This window comes from Mesoplodon bidens (assembly GCF_964165515.1).
Source record: "Mesoplodon bidens genome assembly, chromosome: 8".
NCBI lineage: Eukaryota > Metazoa > Chordata > Mammalia > Artiodactyla > Ziphiidae > Mesoplodon > Mesoplodon bidens.
This window is the reverse complement of record NC_138165.1, coordinates 46,233,869-46,256,776: the sequence shown is the minus strand read 5'-3', so window position 1 is coordinate 46,256,776 and position 22,908 is coordinate 46,233,869. Positions and strand designations below refer to the sequence as shown.

The window sequence follows — 22,908 nt, the reverse complement described above, 5'->3', positions numbered from 1 at the left end:
ACTTGTACTTAAAAAACTATAAAAGACTGAGGAAAGAAATCAAAGATGATATAAACAGATGGAGAGATATACCATGTTTTTGGACTGGAAGAATCAACATTGCGAAAATGATTATACTACCGAAAGCAATCTACAGATTCAATGCAATCCCTATCAAGCTACCCATGGTATTTTTTACAGAACTAGAACAAAAAATTTTACAATCTGTATGGAAACACAAAAGATTCTGAATAGCCAAAGCAATCTTGAGGACGAAAAATGGAGCTGGAGGAATCAGCCTCCCTGACTTCAGACTATACTACAAAGCTACAGTAATCAAGACAGTATGGTACTGGCACAAAAACAGAAATATGGATCAATGGAACAGGATAGAAAGCCCAGAGATAAACCCACACACATATGGTCACCTTATCTTTGATAAAGGAGGCAAGAATATACAATGGAGAAATGACAGCCTCTTCAATAAGTGGTGCTGGGAAAACTGGACAGCTACATGTAAACAAATAAAATTAGAACACTCCCTAACACCATACACAAAAATAAACTCAAAATAGATTAAAGACCTAAATATATGGCCAGACACTATAAAACTCTTAGAGGAAAACATAGGCAGAATACTCTATGACATAAATCACAGGAAGATCCTTTTTGACCCACCTCCTAGAGAAATGGAAATAAAAATAAACAAATGGGACCTAATGAAACTTAAAAGCTTTTGTACAACAAAGGAAACCATAAACAAGATGAAAAGACAACACTCAGAATGGGAGAAAATATTTGCAAACAAAGCAACTGACAAAGGATTAATCTCCAAATTATAGTAGCAGTGCATGCAACTCAATAACAAAAAAGCAAAAAAACCCAATCCAAGAATGGGCAGAAGACCTAAATAGACATTTCTCCAAAGAAGATATACAGATTTCCAACAAACACATGAAAGGACGCTCAACATCACTAATCATTAGAGGAATGCAAATCAAAACCACAATGAGGTATCACCTCACACCGGTCAGAATGGCCATCATCCAAAAATCTACAAACAGTAAATGCTGGAGAGGGTGTGGAGAAAAGGGAACCCTCTTGCACTGCTGGTGGGAATGTAAACTGATATAGCTGCTATGGAGAACCACATGGAGGGTCCTTAAGAAACTAAAAATAATATGACCCAGTAATCCCACTACTAGGCATATATCCTAAGAAAACCATAATTCAAAAAGAGTCATGTACCACAATGTTCATTGCAGCTCTATTTACAATAGCCAGGACAAGGAACCAACCTAAGTGTCCATCGACAGATGAATGGATAAAGAAGATGTGGCACATATATATGATGGAATATTACTCAGCCATAAAAAGAAACGAAATTGAGTTATTTGTAGTGAGGTGGATGGACCTAGAGTCTTTCATACAGAGTGAAGTAAGTCAGAAAGAGAAAAACAAATCCTGTATGCTAACACATATATATGGAATCTAAAAAAAAAAAGGTTCTAATGGACCTAGTGGCAGGACAGGAATAAAGACACAGATGTAGAGAATGGACTTGAGGACATGGGGAAGGGGAAGGGTAAGCTGAGATGAAGTGAGAGAGTAGCATTGACATATATACACTACCAAATGTAAAATAGATAGCTAGTGGGAAGAAGCCACATAGCACAGGGAGATCAGCTTGGTGCTTTGTGACCACCTAGAGGGGTGGGATAGGGATGGTGGGAGGGAGATGCAAGATGGAGGGGATATGGGGATATATGTATACATATAGCTGATTCACTTTGTTATACAGCAGAAACTAACACAACATTGTAAAGCAATTATACTCCAATAAAGATGTTAATATATATATATGTATTTGGTTTCCTAAACTCTGCCAACCGGGAGTGACAGGAATATGCTCTGACCTTCACAACAGTTAAGTGACATTCTGGAGCAGGCACAGCATGCTTTCAAAGCTCATCACTTTACAAAATTTAAACGGCTTGGAGTTAGATCTTGACGCCTCTATGGTACATGCTGAGTTCAGCTCTTTATTAGAGCCATGGGTATTGATTTTGATTTTTCCATATTTTTAATGTCATCTTGATTTGGATACATGGGCTCTGGTGGGATGATATTGATTAGGACTAAGCCTAAGAAAAATTATTAAGTAGGCAAAATTTATTTTTATTGGCCTTTGCCTTTCTATTGGCATCCTTTCTTCCATGACAGCTGCTCACCCATCAGATTTCCCAGTGCTTTCATAATGTTTGGGACTTCCATTAATGCTGGACCATTCTCCCTAGAAAATTCTTCATGTTCCAGCCCAGTGAAATGTATCTGTTGAGTGTTACCATCTCTCAGTCTTTGCTTAGTGACAACTAACCACTATGATTTACAACATCTATTCTGATGAGTTAGTGAGTACTTAGTCTGCTTGGGTTGCTATAATAAGATATCATAGACTAGGGGGCTTAAACAACAGACATTTATTTCTCATGGCTCTGGAGGCTAGGAAGTCTAAGATCAAGGTACTCGTGGATCTGGTGTATGGTGAGGGCACGTCCTGCTTTGTAGTTGGTCATCTTGTTGTGTCTTCACATGGCAGAGAGGGGAGAAAGAGAGAGAGAGAGAAAGCTCCCTTGTGCCTTTTCTCATAAAGGCAATAATCTCATCATGAAGGCTCCACCTTGATGGCCTAATTACCTCCCAAAGACTTTCCCTTCAAATACCATCACCTTGGTGATTAGGTTTCAACATATGAATCTGGGGGTGATACAAACATTCAGTCCATAGCAGTACTACTATCTTAATGAGCAATTTCTCCCTATCCTAGAATACTCTTAACTTCTCTGCTCATTTGAAAAATTAAACTCACTCAACTCAAATATAATTTCTTTGAATCTTTCCTGATTTCTTTTAGGAATGATTAGTTACCTTTTATCTCAATACTTTGTATAGGTAGTCTATGCAATTGCTGATAAGACTTTATTATTTCATTTTCTTTTAATATTTTGGGGGTTTCTGCACTGTCCTCCTTTTCTCATTAAACTCTGAGATGTTCAAAGACTGGAATGTTCCCTTATTTTTTCTTATGTTTCCACTACGTAGTATAGAGTCTGGTACTTAGTAATTGTTCAATAAATACTTATTGAATAAATCAATGACTATAATAATGTGAATGCGAAATCCTCTCAGATCTGTCAAGATATCTAATCTTTCAGAGGTTAAAGAGTAAACAATGCATCTCTCCACATTAAAGGATGCTTTGAGTAAATCTTTTTTTCCTGAAAAACCAATCCAAGGGCAACAGCTTGCTCAGAGTCATAGCCAGCTGTACCACACATACTTTATCAGTAAACCTTGAAAATGACAGAGCCCAGCCCCACAGATCCCTTTGTTGTGAGGCTGTTTCTCTGGCCAGAATGATTCTGCATCATTGCTCTCTTTTGTGCCAGAGACAATTTAGCTGCACCATGTTCCCATCTAAGGATTTGGTATCCCCAATTCCCTGTGAGTAAACAATACATTCTTAAACAAGGCAAAACGGATATATTTCATCATAAAGTCTATTCAGTCACTGAGTCTCTTGTCCTTTTGGAAAATGACAGCACTCAGTGATTCCCAAATCCAGCCAGCCAGAGCAAAAAATATTTGGGGGTGAGCAGGCCTTTCTTCAGTGGCTCCCCCGTCACACCACATCAGCAGCCATCTACACCTCCACATAGTTTAGGCAATGACCAAAGATATTCCATAAGCTGAAGTTACACTTCAAACACAAATGAGAAGAATCCATGTATAATGAGATATTCTCGTCATTCACACAGATGTGATTAACCTCCAGTGCAACCAGAAATAAAAGGATAATGCACATCTACCCCTCATCATCAAAATTGCCTTGCTTCATGTCTTAACACGAGGAGAAGAGCATGATGAAAGACATTTGTAGGGGTACTTTAGTGGATATTGCTTCCTATTGCTATAGAAAACCATACTAAATAGCCATTTTTGTTGTTATTTTTGTGGCCAAAATATGTAATCACAAACGTACGTTCTAGACTTTTGTGGGAAGCTAGATACAGGCTAAGTTAGCCGTGAAAAACAGATCATGTGGATCTTTGAATCATTTGCTTTGGCAGAGATATTTATATAGTTCCTAGATATTTCCAGAAACAAATATAACATGTTGAAATGTGCAATATTTGGGACTGTGGTTAAGAAAGACATAATATATGTCAAGCAAAGGAGAAAAAAAAAAAACATCTGGCCTTACCAGCATACTCTGGTTTATCTCAAACCTACCTTTTATTTCCTAGACTTCTCTTATTTCTCTCCTGTTCCAGATGTCTTTCTTTAATTACTTTGTATGCTAAAAATTCAGCTAGCTTTCTTATCTAATTCTATATGTTTATAATCTTTTGTCTGAAATACTTCTGCTTGAGTTTCTTAGATTCCATTTTCTAAATGTCTTTAATTAATTCCTCCAGCTACCCTCTTAATCTTATCCTCTCCCAATTTATCCAAGACCCTGCCATCGATTACTGTTAGATAATTACAATCATTTTTTTCTCCTCTGGCATCTTCTCTTTTGCCCCAAATAGGAAGATGGCAGCATGAGTGGACAAATGATCCCACAACTCATTAGCTGTGTATAGAGTTTTGCACAAGTTTTCTTAATTCTCTGAACCTTGGTTTTCTCATCAATTTCATCTATTTTGTTCACTATACCCCAGATAAGTAAAAAAAAAAAAAAAGACTAATTAATAACTGATACAAGTAGTAGCCTTATGACTACATCCTGACCTGCTTGGTGGGAGATTTATCCCCTATCTAATACCTCCCAAATCCTCCTTCTATTTGATCAGTGCTCCAAGACCTAGTCCTCCTGTCTGTCACATGACATACAACCATGTTTCTCCCTTCCTCCTCTTGCCCACTGGAGGGGTACCCGTGTCCTCTGTGGATGCTGAAAGTGGCATCTATGCCAATGTTGTTCACTGTTGCCTTCCAGAGGCTGTAAGGTTGCCATTGCCCAAGGCTTAAGAGTATCTGTATCTGTAGCAAGGTTGCTGATTATCAAAGCCAGAGACAGAATATACTAACAAAAAAGATGCCTCTGTCTTTAACATCATTGCCATCACCATAGACAATCTGCTACCACCCCCCCCCACCACGTACTATTGCTTCTCCTACAGGCACCAGCAGTTCCCAATGTAATTGACAATTTGCATGTCAATGTCCCATGGGGGAGTTTAGAGAAATGACTCTTTTAATTTACATAAGCTCTGTTGTTACACCCCTCACCCTAGGACTTGGCAGGACTGCATGGGAGTTAAGCCAAGGAGCATCTGACAGACACCTAGACACCCTTGGAATCATTCCTGTATACTCTCCACAAATCATGTTTGGACTTTCTTCTCTTTGAAAGAGCTTCCCTCCTCACCCTGGGCCTTCCCCAGCTACGTAGCCCTCTCTTACCTCCTCATTTTCCAGGTGCACTCACACACACAATCCTCAAATCGAGGTTAGGCTCAAGCTGTGACTCTTGCTAAAGGTAAGTTACCAATAATAGTAACGATCTTGTGATGTTACTTTGAGGATTAAGTGAACAGTGTGTGTATAAGTATGTGCAACACATTTAGAATGGTATCTGGGGGCTTCCCTGGTGGCGCAGTGGTTAAGAATCCGCCTGCCAATGCAGGGACACGGGTTCAATACCTGGTCCGGGAAGATCCCACATGCGGCGATGCAACTAAGCCCATGCGCCACAACTACTGAGCCTGCGCTCTAGAGCCCGCGAACCACAACTACTGAAGCCCGCGAGTCTAGAGCCCCTGCTCTGCAACGAGAGAAGCTACTGTGATGAGAAGCCTGCACACCGCAATGAAGAGTAGCCCCTGCTCGCCGCAACTAGAGAAAGTCCACGTGAGTAACAAAGACCCAACACAGCCAAAAAAAAAAAAAAAAAAAGAATGGCATCTGGGGAGGAGGAACAGGGTTTCAAGGGAAGCAGCAGCCACCCTGGGACTGGTGTCTGAGAGGGGTCACACGATAGCCTTGGTGCACAACAAATCTCCAGGATGGGTATGTAATGCTCAACAGTAAACCCTGGAAAGAGGGTGTACTCCAAGACGAAGTGTCCACTTGGTGAAATTCTACACACCAGGCCACACCTGCCCCACAGGCACCCCCAATCGAATATGACTCATGAGGAGAGAGAAAGCTGTCAGGTCGGAAGGAGTCTTGAAGATGGGCCAAGAGACATCTCAGCAATGATCTGCCTGGACCCACCTGAGCACAAAGTGGTAAGCTGCATATTCTACGAGAAACAGGTACAGGGGAAAGTCCCCAACTAACACCACATTTTCTCTTCCAGAGAAGAATGAGAGTTTGAAATAGAAATTACATTGGGGTATAAACAAATATATATTGTTCCCTTATAAAAGGAAAATAGTCTCAAAATAGTCTATCTCTGAATCCTGAGTTCCTTTAATGCTTTAGTGACGTCATGTTATTTCACTCCCTTCAGTTTATTGAAACTGCTACCTCAGGGGCCAATGATGGCCAAAAAACTGAGGAAGCCAGTATCCTTTTCTCTGTCTCATTCTAGGTGATCGCTTTACAGAACATGATGTTTCTCTCTCTGGAGCCCTCACCACCTCGCCTCCCTAAAACTTTTCTCTTCCTACTGCTACTTCTCTACTCTCAAGAATCTCTTCTTTTTTTCTCCTCTTTAAACAGTTTTTAAACTCTTCAGTTTCTGCAGTCCAATACCATTCTTGTCCATATCCTTGTGCATTTGTCCATAATCTCTCCTTACTTGATACTTTCTCCCAGATAATCTTATCTACCATTAGGCTTTGGTTATCACCTTTATCCTTGGTTCTCAAAATTTTTAATGCATTAAAATAACCCAAGAAAATTTTTAGAAAAGCAGATTCCTGGGCCGCATCCTCCAGGGAATCTGATTGACTATATCTGCGATGAGGCCCAAGAATCTTCATTTTTACAAGCATCTTGAAGCAAGTATCTTGGATGCAAATATTCATAGATCATCTCTTGAGACATACTAATAGAGATTGCTCATGACTTCCAAGTCACCAGTGTCTTAATCTGTTTCTTGAATTCCAGACCCATATTTCCATCTAGCTACTTAATATTTCCATTTCCTAAAATGTAATGCAATAGTCTGAAAAACAAATTTTATTACTTCATCCCCCCCAAACACAATTTACTTCCTCGTTTGCACTTCTTGTCTTAAGTTAATAGCACCATCAACTCAATCTAGAAACTAGATATTCTCTCTACTTATCATCCAATAAGTCACCCAGTTCTATTAATTTTATCTCCAAAATATCTCTCAAATGTATCCCTTACCTCTGCCAAATTTAAATATCCATAGTTATTTCCTGGGCAATTCAAAGAGCCCCTTACCTGACCTCTCTGCTCCCAGGCTCTCTCACCTCCAGTCTTCTCCTCCTCACTGCCAGCACTTCGTTCTGTAAAAGGCAGATCCAAGCATGTCAGTACAATGCGAGAGCAAAAATCAAAACCAGAAACAAAACAAACCTTTGATGTTTTCTTGGCTTACAGAAATTGCTAATGCCCTAGTATAGCATTTAAGAATTTGCCCAATCTGAATCCAATCTCAAACCAAACCCCTTCTCTTCAGCCTTCTCACCATACATAACAGTAAGCTCACTATGTTCACCCCTATTATGCTGCCATACTTCAAGCATACTTCTCTGCTAACAGAATGCCCTTAACCCCATCACAAGATGTTGAAATCCTTTCCAAGGTTTCAAACCACACCTTCCAAAGAAATATGTCAAAGACAAAATTATAAGCTGTCCCCATAATACTCCTCAAATGTGAAGATGTCTTCATTTACTTATTCATTAACCAAATATTTGTTAAATGTCTATGATACACTAGGTCTTATGTTAGGCACTGACAATTCAACAGTGAATAAGATAGATTTGTTTGTGTGTTTGGTTGTGTGAGATGAGAGACATGAGGGAGAGAAAAGGCGAGCAAGAGTGTGTTTTGAAGGGAGAGGAGAGGACCCCTGTTTTGGAGGGCACTATGGATTGGCTTGCTCTTTTAAACCCAAACAACATTTCTAGGTACAGAGGCTGAAAAGCTAAAATCCACATGCATTACTTAGGGTAGGGAGAGCCTGTTATAACCAAAAGATCAAGCAATAATCCAGTGACTTAAAGAAGATTCAAGTTTCTTTTTTTCCCCCTCACTCATGGAATCATCCAAAATGGTTAAATGGACTTTGCTCCACAAACTCATCCCGAAATCCAGGGTAGCAATACAGTTTTACATCCTCTGGCTTTATTGTTATCCACATGGTTGATCCTGGGTCAGATTCCAGCCAACAATAAGGAGAAAAAAATGTGGATAAGGTATGACTATTGTCTTAAGGCATATATTACTTCTACTTCCATCTTCTAGGCAAGAACTTTGACATACAACTACATATAACTTCAGGGGAGATTGGAAAACAGAATATAGCCATGTACTCAAGAAGGAGAAAATTGATTACTTCAGTCAACTAACAGTGCTTTTCATGAAACATTTCCTAGATTCCCTTATGGTGAGATTCCAGGTATTATCTTAGAGTTTGGATACTGATTCATTTCAGGAGAGAAGCAAAGTGAGGAGCTTCCGTGTTGCTTGGTAGATAATGGCAAAGGCACCCTGTTCTGGAATAGACAACTACAGCAGTCACTTCCTGATTCTACAGGTAGTTTCCTCCCTTGGCAGATTCTTGGCAAAGGCTGAGGTATCATTCTGGAACAGGCAGCCATGATGACATATTTCTGATTCTGTAATAATGCTTCTGATTACGGAGGAGGCAGCACCTCCCCTGGCCCAATTCCACTGTGTGGATTTGGAAGTGTTTCCTGAAATCTCAACATGGTTTTTCTTCAGCCCTCCCAGTGATTCTGTAAGTCACATAATACCATGTAATAACTCCCTGCATGCTTAGGTAGAGTGGATTCTATTCTTGACAACTGAGCTCTGAGCAATATACCTTTTATGTCTCCAAAAGCCTGAAATCTCCTTAGAGATCTCTGGCTCACATTTTCATGAATGTACACACAATTTACATTGCACTCCAAAAAGCATTTACTAAAAGATATGTCAGTCTATGGACCCCCAAAGAGTGTAGGAAAGAGTATTAATTTCATTAATATTTCTAAGATCCGACCCTCAAATCTTAGTACCCAACGGCCCTACATTTTATAGACCTCGGAAGATCTGTTATGTTGGGGGAAGGGAGAAGTAATACAAGATGCCTAGTGAGTGAAGCCACAACCAGAGCTCTTTCTTTAAAATGTATTATATTTAAATTTCAATCAAAATGTCATTTATTATTAAAGGTGGAGTATTTAGGAGAAACTGGACTGAGGTGTGAAATTTACCTTGAAATGCATCAAAAAAAATAAAGTGGAATGAGGAATGGATAGAAAAAGAGATACATGGATAGATACATGATAAAGCAAGTAAAGTAAAATGTTAATGGGGTAGAATCCAAGTGGCATATATATGGCTGCATACTGTAAAATTACTTCAGCTTTGCTGTATGTTTGAGACTTTTCACAAGAAAATGTTGGAAAAATATTGTTCACTAAAAGTAATATGCTTCTTGTACATATGCAAACAGGACAGAGATACATCTTGAGAAAAGTAGTAATTCTCTATCTTTCTTTGATTTATCTACTGCCAATTTGGATGTATTCATCCCTATTTTCCTTTGCTTATCACAAGCATAAAATATACATACGTAAATATAAGGATTTAATATCAAATGGGATAACAGTATATTGCATTTTGTAAATTGCTTTTTTACTTTATAAATGTGTCATGGATAGCTTTCCAAGTCAATTCATATAGATCTCTGTCCTTTTTAAAAGGTGTGTAGTATATCAGAATATGAATTACCCAATTTGTTCAATTATCCTGTTACTGATGACTCTTCAGATTGTCTCCGGTTCTTTGTTGCCAAAAATCATGTGATAAATTTCTTATGCGTATGTCTTTAAATACTTAAATATCTTTATATCTAGTAAATGAGTAGTTGGAAGTGGAATTGCTGGTTAGGGAGGCATATATATTTTACATTTTAATTAGCTCTGCCAGATAACTTTCTAAGAAGGTTGTTTATAGTCCAACCAAGAGTGAATGAGAATCTCTCTTTTCCCACAGTCTCACAAGCACTACAGATTATTAGTCATGGGCATTCTGATGGTGATCATGATGTTTTAGGATTTTTTCCAGAGGAAACAAGACTACAGAATGGAGATTAAGTCCAGAACAAATGATTTACTAAGACCACATAGGTTACTAATGGCCAGAATAGGGAAAGGAACTGTGGACTTCTAATTTACAATGATTCTTTCTTTCTTTTTTTGAACATAGCCTAAAGATACTAAGTAAAAGCATTTATGGGTGATAGTTTTCATTTCTTAACAAAATGAAAATGTTGTTATCTTTCCATCAAGTTTAGTTACTTTTAGTCTCTCAGCTTCCTGATATTTCAGTTCTGTGACCCTAACTGAAGGCAGTGGTCAAATACAGAGTGTAAAATGTAAGGGATACCTCAATGTACTATCAATCAGGGAGTGATAGAAGTGTGACACAGCCTCCTCTCATGCTGCTCCCAGAAAGGCATGGGCCAAAGTGGTGACACTGAACACAGAGAATGGGCATTAATGTGCACAGTCAGCCTGCCATAGAACGCCCAAGCTCACTTTGCAAACTTAGGCAAATCTTTCCACTTCCCTGTTTGCATTTTCCTTATATGTAAAATAAAGAGGTACTTTTCACACACAAGGAAGCTTCTTCTATGTTTTGAAACAAAAATGTTAGCCAAGCCTCTAGATATGTAGTAAAACCTTATTTTAATATAATCTATCCTACAAAGAAAATAAGTAAAATGAGAAGGAACAAAAACTTAGGAACAAGACACATTACATAGCGTGCCTTTGTCTGATTCTGGAGTATTTGAGTAATTGTGTTGTATTCCCCTGCATTATCTATTTTGAAAGTATTTTTCTTTGTAGGATGGAAGCAGCTACTCAAATACTTCACAGCAAATACTTAGGTAATTTAAGATACATACTCTTCCTGCATTAACAGAAATAGTATACAACCGTTTCCCACTCACAGATTAAATCACAGAAAAATGTTATTTTAATGGAACAACTCCTTATGCTAAAGCTTCAAAGGATCTCTACTACACCTCCTTTTTTCTCTTTATGGGCCAGAAAGATTTTTTTAAATGAGCTGGTCAGTATATTTTCTTAATATCCGAGAAGCATAGAACCAACAGTAAATAATGATAAGCCCTAAAACTTGATGATCTGCTACTCATCTAAAGGCAAACTAATTATTGAAGGCCTGGAATGAATGAAAGTGGGGCAAGTAAATCAAAATTTCGAGGTAACTAGGCACAGTTAGTGTTGATCGTGGCTGTTCTTAATCTCAGGGGGAAAAATCACTTTTGGGGGGACTGTATCTTCAAGTTCTCAGGTACCCTGAAGTCTAGGGAGTACTCAAATCCTTCCAAACATTCTGAACCAAGCTTTCTACAAAGAAAGGACGGCGATGTAGGCAGGACCAACACACTAGGGGATGGACCTTTTTTAAAATCACTAAGGAAGCTGAAAACATGTTACTGTGGTGTTAACTCAGTGCATCTGTGGACCAGTCCTCTCTGAGATCATGGTCATTTACTGTATTACTTCTTCCCATGTCAGTGAGGTAGGAATGGGTGGACTGGGGCTACCTCCAGCTTGGAATAATTTCTTATTGCCCGCCCTCCCCGCAACAACCACACACACACACACAAACACATATTCAGGGAAGGCCCGGGGACAGGCAGTCTAGTTTAGCTGTTCTAAGTTGTATTGGAATATATTCACTTTTCTTTGGGCTATCTCTTCAACATTCAAGTACAATATCAAGATATCAGCCTATGAAAAAGGAACCAAGAGGACCACTTGTCCTGCTTTTGGATGTAAGTTAAGGAGAAGCGGCCGCCTCAGGATAACCTTCGTCCAATCTAGGCCAGTGGTTCTTAACTGAAGGTGATTTGGCAATATCTGGAGACATTTTTGGTTATCACAACTGAAGAGGATGTACACCACTGGCATCTAGTGGGTAGAGACAAGGATGTTGCCAAACATCCTACAATGCAGAGGACACTCCCCCCACCAAAAATAATTATCCAGTCCAAATGTCAGTATGTCAATACTGCAGAGGTTGAGAAATCTTCAACTAGCTCACAAGGGCTGGCATGTCACCAACAGGTTTAGGGCCAATAACTTGCTTGAGCTTTTAATCACCATTCTCTCTCTCTCTCCCTCCTTCCCTCCCTCCCTCCCTTCCTCCTTTGCTCTCTCCCTAGCTCCAAATATGGGAGACAGACTACTCAGTTACCACCTGGAAAGATTCAAATATTGTAATCACAGCTAACTCCCTTTTAGAAATAAGACACTATTGGTCATTTCTTTCTTTTCCTTTTTTTTTTTTTTTTTTGCGGTATGTGGGCCTCTCACTGTTGTGGCCTCTCCCGTTGCGGAGCACAGGCTCCGGACACACAGGCTCAGTGGCCATGGCTAACGGGCCCAGCCGCTCCGCGGCATGTGGGATCTTCCCGGACCGGGGCACGAACCCGTGTCCCCTGCATCGGCAGGCGAACTCTCAACCACTGTACCACCAGGGAAGCCCGGTCATTTCTTAAATTTCTTAGTATTCACACTTCTTGTGAGTTTAATGATTAATGTAAGTAAAGTGAATAATTCCAGCTTTAAAATCCATTTTGGATTATGACTATTTTGAACTGGCCATGTTAATATACAATATACAACTCAATATGATCAACTTAAGTGTCCTCACTTTTAGGTTATTTCAGGTCAAAAAAATAACAATATTCAAGGAAAATGTTCAAGCCAACCATGGAAATGGATTTTAGTTTCTTTGTACACTCATGTAAAACACACATAGTTACTCATGTTTTTTGAATATGAAGAATAATCATATAGGAAAATTTTCTACTTGGCTTGACATCTATGGATTAATTTAACTAAGCCAGGTGGCAGAACATCAGTCTATGTAGATTTATGCCAAAGGCAAACACAAGGTATTCTCTAGTCCAGGTAACTTACTGATTACACTGCCAAATAAAATAGTTGCAAATGTTGACAATACACATTTGCTCATATGTGAAAAGATCATTTCCTCTATATTTATGGAAAAACTGTAAAGTCTGAATCCTTTGATATAATAAAGAAAGTAGAAAATTAGTTTACTGTCTTCACAAATCCTGGCTTTCAAGCCAATTGCCTTGCTGTAAAAATTCTCTTTTGGATGTCAGAAGTTGACAAGCAACTATTTCTTCCTCTTTACATTCCTGCTATTACAGTCTTAAACCACTCCCAGGACCATCCATCCAGGACCAGCTACATAACTTTTAGTACCAAGTGAAAAATGAAAAGATGGGGCCTCTTGTTTAAAAGTTATTAAGAATTTCAAGATAATGACATGGTGATAGCAGAACAGTAAACCAAACATGGGCCTTTGTAAGCCCGGGACCCTCTGCAACTGCACTTCACAGGCCCATGAAGCCAGCTCTGCTTCCGTCCTACCCCAATAGATTCTTATGAGGTCATATACACAGAAATGCCATTTTAAGCTATTATGCTGCAGGGCCTCCACAGTCAGTTTAAACAGGCTTTGCCACTGCACAACTCTGTAAGGGCATTCATGTCAGGGGCTGAGGGAATTGCATCCTCTGGATTGTCTGGCATACAACGTGCATACTCACATGCGCCTGCCCTAAACACCAGTTACACAAACGATACTCTTCTCTATCTTGGCAGAGTCCTAATACGCAGCTGATACCTTTCTCATCCACCAAAATAAAAAGAGAAATGATTCAGTTAATCTTCAAATTCAGTTACTCTTCTACCTTTCCCTTTGTGATCAGTCACTGAAGAGGGTGTTTCACATTTATTAAACTCTGGTTCAAAGATCATAAGAAAATTCCCTTGTATTTTTCTTATAAACAGAAATATATTTCATGCCTTTCAAATATTTGAAGCATTGGTTTTATGGGATTTCCATGACAGTATAGCCCATTTATGGATCATAGTTTTATCATGGTTTACCTATTACTTGAGGCAGCAGTGGGATCTATGAAAGACCTCCTGGGTCGGTCAGAGGGAATATCCCATAAACACTGAGCCAGCACAGAGCGTTAGTGAATATTCAAGTTGGAAGTAATCTAAGAATGTATCTTTTCCCACCCTCTCCTTAAATGGATGAGGAACTGAAAACTCTACTTGCCACAGGTCACATATGTAGAAGTTGGAAGAATAAAGACTAGATTCCAGATTCTGGGGATCTTGATTTCCAGTACAATCAGAGTATAATATATGTGCTTAAATCAGACTTATCCTGAGTGAAAAGTGATAAATGCTTCTATCAGCATGAGAAAAATCAATGTCTTCTGAATAATTGTAACCATGACTCAGATTTGACAGATAACATGTTAGCGGTTACAAGTCAGGTGCTGTGAACTCATACTATCACGATGGCACAACTGCTGGAAATGGATGCTGTTTGTCATTGCATTATATTAGCACCTTTGTTAAGATTCTTTATGTGTTGTCACTGTAAACCCTCTCTCTTCAGGTGTTTATAACAAGCTCATAAGCATTCAGTTCATATTCAGACATCTGAAACATAAAACTATCTGCAATAAAAATAATTTAGAAGTATTTGTTAAAAATGCAAAACCATCTCAGGCACTTACAACATTTTATCAAACGGAAAAGGGAATGCTCACAACTCTTAAACAAATATTTTGCAATATGTTTAAATCTGAAAATCATCTCTAAATCTTGAAAGACACATCTTATTATTTCTCCACTTACAGCAAACCATCAGAATTATTGCCCTCTGAAGTATGTCACTTTGTCATTGTCTTTCTGTTTTACTTGGAGTGACTGTTCCTCTCTCTCACCATAACAGAGGGAGGACAATTCTTATCAGAACCAGGCTGTGTGAATTCTTCCTTAGAAGCTCATGTTTCCTACCACTTCTGTAATACAGAACTGATCGTTTTCCTGTCAGTTCATTACTTCTAGATATTCTTTGCCCCAAAGGGATTATAAGATTTTTTCTTCTGAAGAGTATTAAAACTGAATCTCTCGTAAAATTTGGCCATTAGTATCAAATATTAATAGTCTGATACCCCATTGTTCTAAAAATGACATTCATAATTTCTATAAAGGCTAGTCTTCCTCCTAAGGTGATATATTTGTAACTTGGTGAGCCTACACTATTTTCATCATCCAAAAACACTGACATGAAATAATATGTGGAATAGGAGCTGCTTCTAAAACAATATATCAGATATTTTTGCATGTTAGTATAGGTTGCATTATTGGCCCCCATTCTTCATCCCTCCCAGTATTCATACTTTCAGTCTTGTGATTTTGCAATTCTGTCCCTTGGCCTTGGACTTGACCATGTGACTTATATTGCTCAACATGATCTGAGTAGAAATGCAGAATTACAGTTGCTCTTTTGTATCTTTTCCATTGCTATAAGAAGGGCTTGCTAATAAATTATTCTTGTTTACAAGCCACTGACTTTTGAAGTAGCTTCTTATTCAATAGTTAACTGATCCATTGGGTTTTCAGTGTCAAAACCAGGAACAAAACTAGCTGAAAAGATCATATTTGGACTTCTCCTGGAGTCCAAAACAAGGCCAAAAAGCACTCTGTCTTAAGTTATCACGCTTATCATCCTCAAACACAGAGGAAAATGCTTCCATTTGGAAACCATAATAGATGAAAATGGTCCACAGTTGTGGTGTTTGCTGAGAAAAACACGGCTCCCCATCTTTTCTGAAGAAGTAGTTTCCAAAGTTCGGATACTCTGGAAATGTTTCTGTATCTGGAAACTAGAGCTTCCTTGCCATTCTGAAAATACCCCACTTTAGATAATCTGCACCTCTCACTTAGAATCACATTGCTATTTCCCCAGCATAGAGTGTTTAATTCTTATTTAACATGATTTTGTAGTCAATGGACAACTACTCTTTTTCCAACTTATTAAATAATAGATTTTTAAATTTGTGTTTTGTTTTAATGTTTAGAACTAAAGAATTCAAGTTGGATATACAGAGAACTTGGATTCTGCATAATTCTCATAAATACTATAAACCTTTGACCCAAATGGCAAAGTAATTTCAATTGTACTAATATTTAAATAAATGAAAGAACAGAAATAAATAAGTTAGGACAATAGATTCTTACATCATGTTTATTGGTTTCATAAAGCATTTTATAACTAAAATATGGATGCTTCCCCACAAGTATAATCACTCTAATGATTTAATTCAGGTCAGTTTTGGCCTGAGACTTGCTTCAAAATTGAATTCAGGATGCTTACTCAAAAAAGCAACAGTGTAAATGAAACAAATAGCTAATGAAGGTAGAGAAATTATCAATAATTTTAATTATTAAATTACCTGAAAATGGATTTTGCCCATGGAAACAAATAACTATTTTTCATTTATTTCCTGTACAGTAAGCAAAATGGCTTTAGAGGTTTAAAGAAAAATCAATGTTTCATTACCTGAAGACCTTGCTGAGGATTGAGAATATTTTTCTGCTGTTGACATCTCATTAAGATTATTTAACAACTAAGCAATCCATTTGCCTCCTTGGTGCTAAAATTGATATATTTTTCAAAATACAGTCCAGAGTTTTCAAAGAAAAACCCATAGATTTTGATCCAATGTCAATACCTATCACTGAAAAGTGTGGAATAAAATGAAACAATAAATGTGTTGAGTCAAGAGGACAGAAAATATATTAAGCAATAAATAAAGTCCTGCCTTAATGATGCCATTAAAAGTGGCAAAGATATAATATGAATATTCTTTTATAATGAGATTACTTTTTAAGTTGCTACTTTGTATTAATTGGATATTGACAATATATTAATTTTATTTTATAAGTATGCATTAGAAAACATGAGTATTTTGTTATCTATTTACACACATAGAGAGGCATTTTCTAGATTCTTTTAGACAGAAAAACAAGATTTCTATGTTTGTTCATTTTTGATATAAATTCAGGCTTACAGAAAGGTTGTAAGAATAGTTCCTAGAATTAGAATTTCCATGTACCCTTCATCCAGATTTTCTAAATGGTAATATTTTACCATATTTCCTTTATCACTCCAACTCTTAATATATATATATATATTAAAACTGCTTAAGGGTAAAGTGCAGATGGTATTGTATTCATGCCTAAATATTTCAATGTGCATATCTTAAAACAGTTGTCATACATAACCACAGTACAGTCACTAATACCAGGAAATTAACATTGAAGATGGCAGTGGAGGAGGATGCAGAGTTCGCATCTCCCCACAACTAGGGTGCTTGCCAGATGCTGGTGGGGGACCTCGACGCCCAAGGAGATGGAAGGAATCCCCGAGTGACTGGTAGGACGAGGCAGGGAGTAAGGTGGGAGGAGAAGTGGAGGCTGGACACAACTGGCACACCTGAGGGGTGGCTGGGAGTGGGGAGGGGTTCCCACACCTGGAGGGACCCTCGGGGGATCGGGGGATCATGCAGGAGTGTGCCTAGTGTCTGCCCTTCCCAGTTGGGCCTAGGAAGCCTGCTGGGCTCCCAGGCCTGGTCCTCCATTCTCTGGGGCCCCTACCACCATCCTGGATCTTAGGGGCTGGGAGGGAAGGAGAAGGGGGAAAGACAAGGAGAGGCAGATGGTGGGGGGGGGAATCCTCCAGGACCAGAGGATCAGGGGAAGTGTGGTGGGCATTTCTCCCACCCACTCGGCCCCAAGAAGCCTGCTGGGGTCCCGGGCCTGGTCCTCTGCCCTCCAGAGGCCCCCTCCAGCAGCAGGGGTCCTAGGGGCATAAGAGGGAGGGAAGGGAGAGAAGAAGAAGAGGCCAAAGGGAAGGGGCCCTCTGGGATTGGAGGATCAGGGGGGAACACACAGCATTTCCCCCACCCACGTGGGCCCAGTGAGTCTGCTGGGGTCCTGGACCTGATCCTCCGACCTCCAAAAGCAGAGGCACACCTGGGCCCCTCCTGCTGCGTTGAGCCTAAGGACCACCCCCTCCAGCCTGCCACCACCCCCAGGGCCTTTTCCCACACTGTGGGTCCTAAGAATAGGCCCCACCCACCACCTAAACCCCACCCCTGCCTAACCCCCACCTCCCACAGCCAAGGTCTTTTCTGACTTTTTTTTTCTTGTTCTCCTCTATTTTACTATTGTGATTCAGTTTTACCTTCCAGTTGTTGTTTCATCTATGTTTTGATTTTTTAAATTCTTTCTAACATATCTGTTACTTTTCTAATCTAATTTTATTTTTTACTCTGTGTTATTGTTCAGCTCCTTTTTTCTTGCTGCCCCACGTGGCTTGCAGGATCTTGGTTCACAAGCCGGGGGTTGGGCCAGAGCTCCTGCAGTGGGATCTCCATGTCTGAACCACTGGACAAACAGAGAACCTCAGGGCCCAGGGAAAATTCATCGGAGTGAGGTCTCCTGGAGGTCCTCATCTCGGCACCAAGACCCAGCTCTATCCAACAGCCTACAAACTCCAGAGCTGGAAGCCTCACGGCAAACAACCAGTAAAACAGGAAAACAATCCCAACGATCAAAAAAAAAAATGAGATGACGAAAAAATATGTCACTGATGAAGGAGCAAGGTAAAAACCTACAAGACCAAATAAATGAAGAGGAAATAGGCAACCTACTTGAAAAAGAATTCAAAGTAATGATAGTGAAGATGATCCAGAATCTCGGAAATAGAATGGAGAAAATACAAGAAATGTTTAACAAGGACCTAGAAGAATTAAAGAGCAAACAAACGATGATGAACAACACAATAAATGAAATTAAAAATTCTCTAGAAGGAATCAATAGCAGAATAACTGAGGCAGAAGAATAAATAAGTGACCTGGAAGATAAAATAGTGGAAATAAATACCGCAGAGCAGAATAAAGAAAAAAGAATGAAAAGAATTGAGGACAGTCTCAGAGACCTCGGGGACAACATTAAACACACCAACATTCAAATTACAGACATCCCAGAAGAAGAGGAGAAAAAGAAAGGGACTGAGAAAATATTTGAAGAGATTACAGCTGAAAACTTCCCTAATATGGGAAAAGAAACAGTCAATCAAGTCCAAGAGAGCAGAGACTCCATACAGGATAAATCCAAGGAGAAACAGGCCAAGACACGTATTAATCAAACTATCAAAATTGTTAAAAAAAGAAAAAATATTCAAAGCAGCAAGGGAAAAGAAACAAATAACATACAAGGGAACCCCCATAAGGTTAACAGCTGATCTTTCAGCAGAAACTCTGCAAGCCAGAAGAGAGTGGCAGGACATATTTAAAGTGATGAAGGGGAAAAACCTACAACCAAGATTACTCTACCCAGCAAGGATCTCATTCAGATTCGATGGAGAGTGTAAAACCTTTACAGACAAGCAAAAGCTAAGAGAATTCAGCACCACTAAACCAGCATTACCACAAATGCTAAAGGAACTTCGCTAGGCAGAAAACACAAGAGAAGGAAAAGACCTAAAATAACAAATCCAAAACAATTAAGAAAATGGTAATAGGAACATACATATCGATAACTACCATAAATGTAAATGGACTAAATACTCCAACCAAAAGACACAGACTGGCTGAATGGATACAAAAACAAGACCCACCTATATGCTGTCTACAAGAGACCCACTTCACACCTAGGGACACATACAGACTGAAAGTGAGGGGATGGAAAAAGATATTCCATGCAAATGGAAATCAAAAGAAAGCTGGAGTAGCAATTCTCATATGAGACAAAAACAGACTTTAAAATAAAGACTATTACAAGAGACAAAGAAGGACACTACATAATGATCAAGGATCGATCCAAAAAGAAGATATAACAATTGTAAATATGTATGCACCCAACATAGGAGCACCTCAATACATAAGGCAAATGCTAACAGCCATAAAAGGGGAAATCGACAGTAACACAATCATAGTAGGGGAATTTAACACCCCACTTTTACCAATGGACAGATCATCCAAAATGAAAATAAATAAGGAAACACAAGCTTTAAATGAAATATTAAACAAGATGGACTTAATTGATATTTATAGGATATTCCATCCAAAAACAACAGAAGGCACTTTCTCTCAAGTGCTCATGGAACATTCTCCAGGATAGACAATATCTTGGGTCACAATCAAGCCTTGGTAAATTTAAGAAAATTGGAATCATATCAAGTATCTTTTCCAATCACAATGCTATGAGACTAGATATCAATTACAGAGAAAAAATCTGTAAAAAATACAAACACATGGAGTCTAATCAATACACTACTAAAGAACCAAGAGATCACTGAAGAAATCAAAGAAGAAATCAAAAAATACGTAGAAACAAATGAAAATGAAAATACATTGCCTCAAAATGTATGGGATGCAGCAAAAGCAGTTCTGAGAGCTACGTTTATAGCAATACAATCCTACCTCAAGAAATAAGAACCATCTCAAAAAGACAACCTAACCTTACACCTAAAACAATCAGAGAAAGAAGAACAAAAAAATAAAAAACCCCAAAGTTAGCAGAAGGAAAGAAATCATAAAGATCAGATCAGAAATAAGTGAAAAAGAAATAAAGGAAACAATAGCAAAGATCAATAAAACTAAAAGCTGGTTCTTTGAGAAGATAAACAAAATGGATAAACCATTAGCCAGACTCATCAAGAAAAAAAGGGAGAAGACTCAAATCAATGGAATTAGAAATGGAAAAGGAGAAGTAACAACTGACACTACAGAAATACAAAGGATCATGAGAGATTACTACCAGAAACACTATGGCAATAAAATGGACCACCTGGGAGAAATGGACAAATTCTTAGAAAAGCACAACCTTCTGAGACTGAACCAGGAAGAAATAAAAAATATAAACAGACCAATCACAAGCACTGAAATTGAGCCTGTGATTAAAAATCATCCAAAGAAAAGCCCAGTAGCAGGTAGCCTCACAAGCAAATTCTATCAAACATTTAGAGAAGAGCTAACACCTATCCTTCTCAAACTCTTCCAAAATATAGCAAAGGGAGGAACACTTCCAAACTCATTCTACAAGGTGACCATCACCCTGATAACAAAACCAGACAAAGATGTCACAAGGAAAGAAAACTACAGGCCAATATCACTGTTGAACATAGATGCAAAAACCCTCAACAAAATGCTACCACACTAAATCCAACAGCACATTAAAAGTATCATATACCATGATCAAGTGGGGTTTGTTTATCCCAGGAATGCAAAGATTCTTCAGTATATGCAAATCAATCAATGTGATAAACCATATTAACAAAATGGAGAAAAACCGTGTGATCATCTCAGTAGATGCAGAAAAAGCTTTTGACAAAATTCAACACCCATTTATGATAAAAACCCTCCAAACAGTAGGCACAGAGGGAACTTACCTCAACATAATGAAGTCCATATATGACAAACCCACAGCCAACATCGTTCGCAATGGAGAAAACCTGAAACCATTTTATCTAAGATCAGGAACAAGACAAGGTTGTTCACTCTCACCACTATTATTCAACATAGTTTTGGAAGTTTTAGCCACAGAAATGAGAGAAGAAAAAGAAATAAAAGAAATCCAAATCGGAAAAGAAGTAAAACTGTCACTGTTTGCAGATGACATGATACTATACATAGAAAATCCTAAAGGTGCTACCAGAAAACTACTAGAGCTAATAAATGAATTTGGTAAAAGAGCAGGATACAAAATTAATGCACAGAAATCTCTTGCATTTCTATACACTAATGATGAAAAATCTGAAATATTTTTAAGGAAACACTCCCATTTACCATTGCAACAAAAAGAATAAAATACCTAGGAATAAACTTACCTAGGGAGACAAAAGACCTATATGCAGAAAACTATAAGACACTGATGCAAGAAATAAAAGATGATACAAACAGATGAAGAGATATACCATGTCTTTGGATTGGAAGAATCAACATTGTGAAAATGACTCTACTACCCAAAGCAATCTACAGACTCAATGCAATCCCTATCAAACTACCAATGGTATTTTTCACAGAACTAGAACAAAAAATTTCACAGTTTGGATGGAAACACAAAAGACCCCAAATAGCCAAAGCAATCTTGAGAAAGAAAAACGGAGCTGGAGGAATCAGGCTCCCGGACTTCAGACTACACCACAAAGATATAGTAATCAAGACAGTATGGTACTGGCACAAAAACATAAATATAGATCAATGGAACAGGATAGAAAGCCCAGAGATAAACCCATGTACATACGGTCACCTTATCTTTGATAAAGGAGGCAAGAATATACAATGGAGAAATGACAGCCTCTTCAATAAGTGGTGCTGGGAAAACTGGACAGATACATGGAAAAAAATGAAATTAGAACACTTCCTAACACCATACACAAAAATAAACTCAAAATGGATTAAAGACCTAAATGTAAGGCCAGACACTATAAAACTCTTAGAGGAAAACATAGGCAGAATACTCTCTGACATAAATCACAGGAAGATCCTTTTTGACCCACCTCCCAGAGAAAAGGAAATAAAAACAAAAATAAATAAATGGGACCTAGTGAAACTTAAAAGCTTTTGTACAACAAAGGAAGCCATAAACAAGATGAAAAGACAACATTCAGAATGGGAGAAAATATTTGCAAATGAATCAATGGACAAAGGATTAACCTCCAAAATTTACACGCAGCTCATGCAACTCTATAACAGAAAAACAAACAACCTAATCCAAAAATGGGCAGAAGACCTAAAAAGACATTTCTCCAAAGAAGATATACAGA

The 22,908-nt window shown here is 38.4% G+C and overlaps 1 long non-coding RNA gene across 1 annotated transcript in view; it reads right to left on the bottom strand.

The window, feature by feature from the left end:
• Positions 1 to 7,351: 7,351 nt before the first annotated feature.
• LOC308621666 overlaps positions 7,352 to 22,908 on the bottom strand; it is a 390,821-nt gene continuing 375,264 nt past the window's right edge. The window contains exon 3 of the long non-coding RNA XR_014016493.1: positions 7,352 to 7,469. This is a non-coding gene — a long non-coding RNA (uncharacterized lncRNA). The remainder of the gene's footprint in view (positions 7,470 to 22,908) is intronic.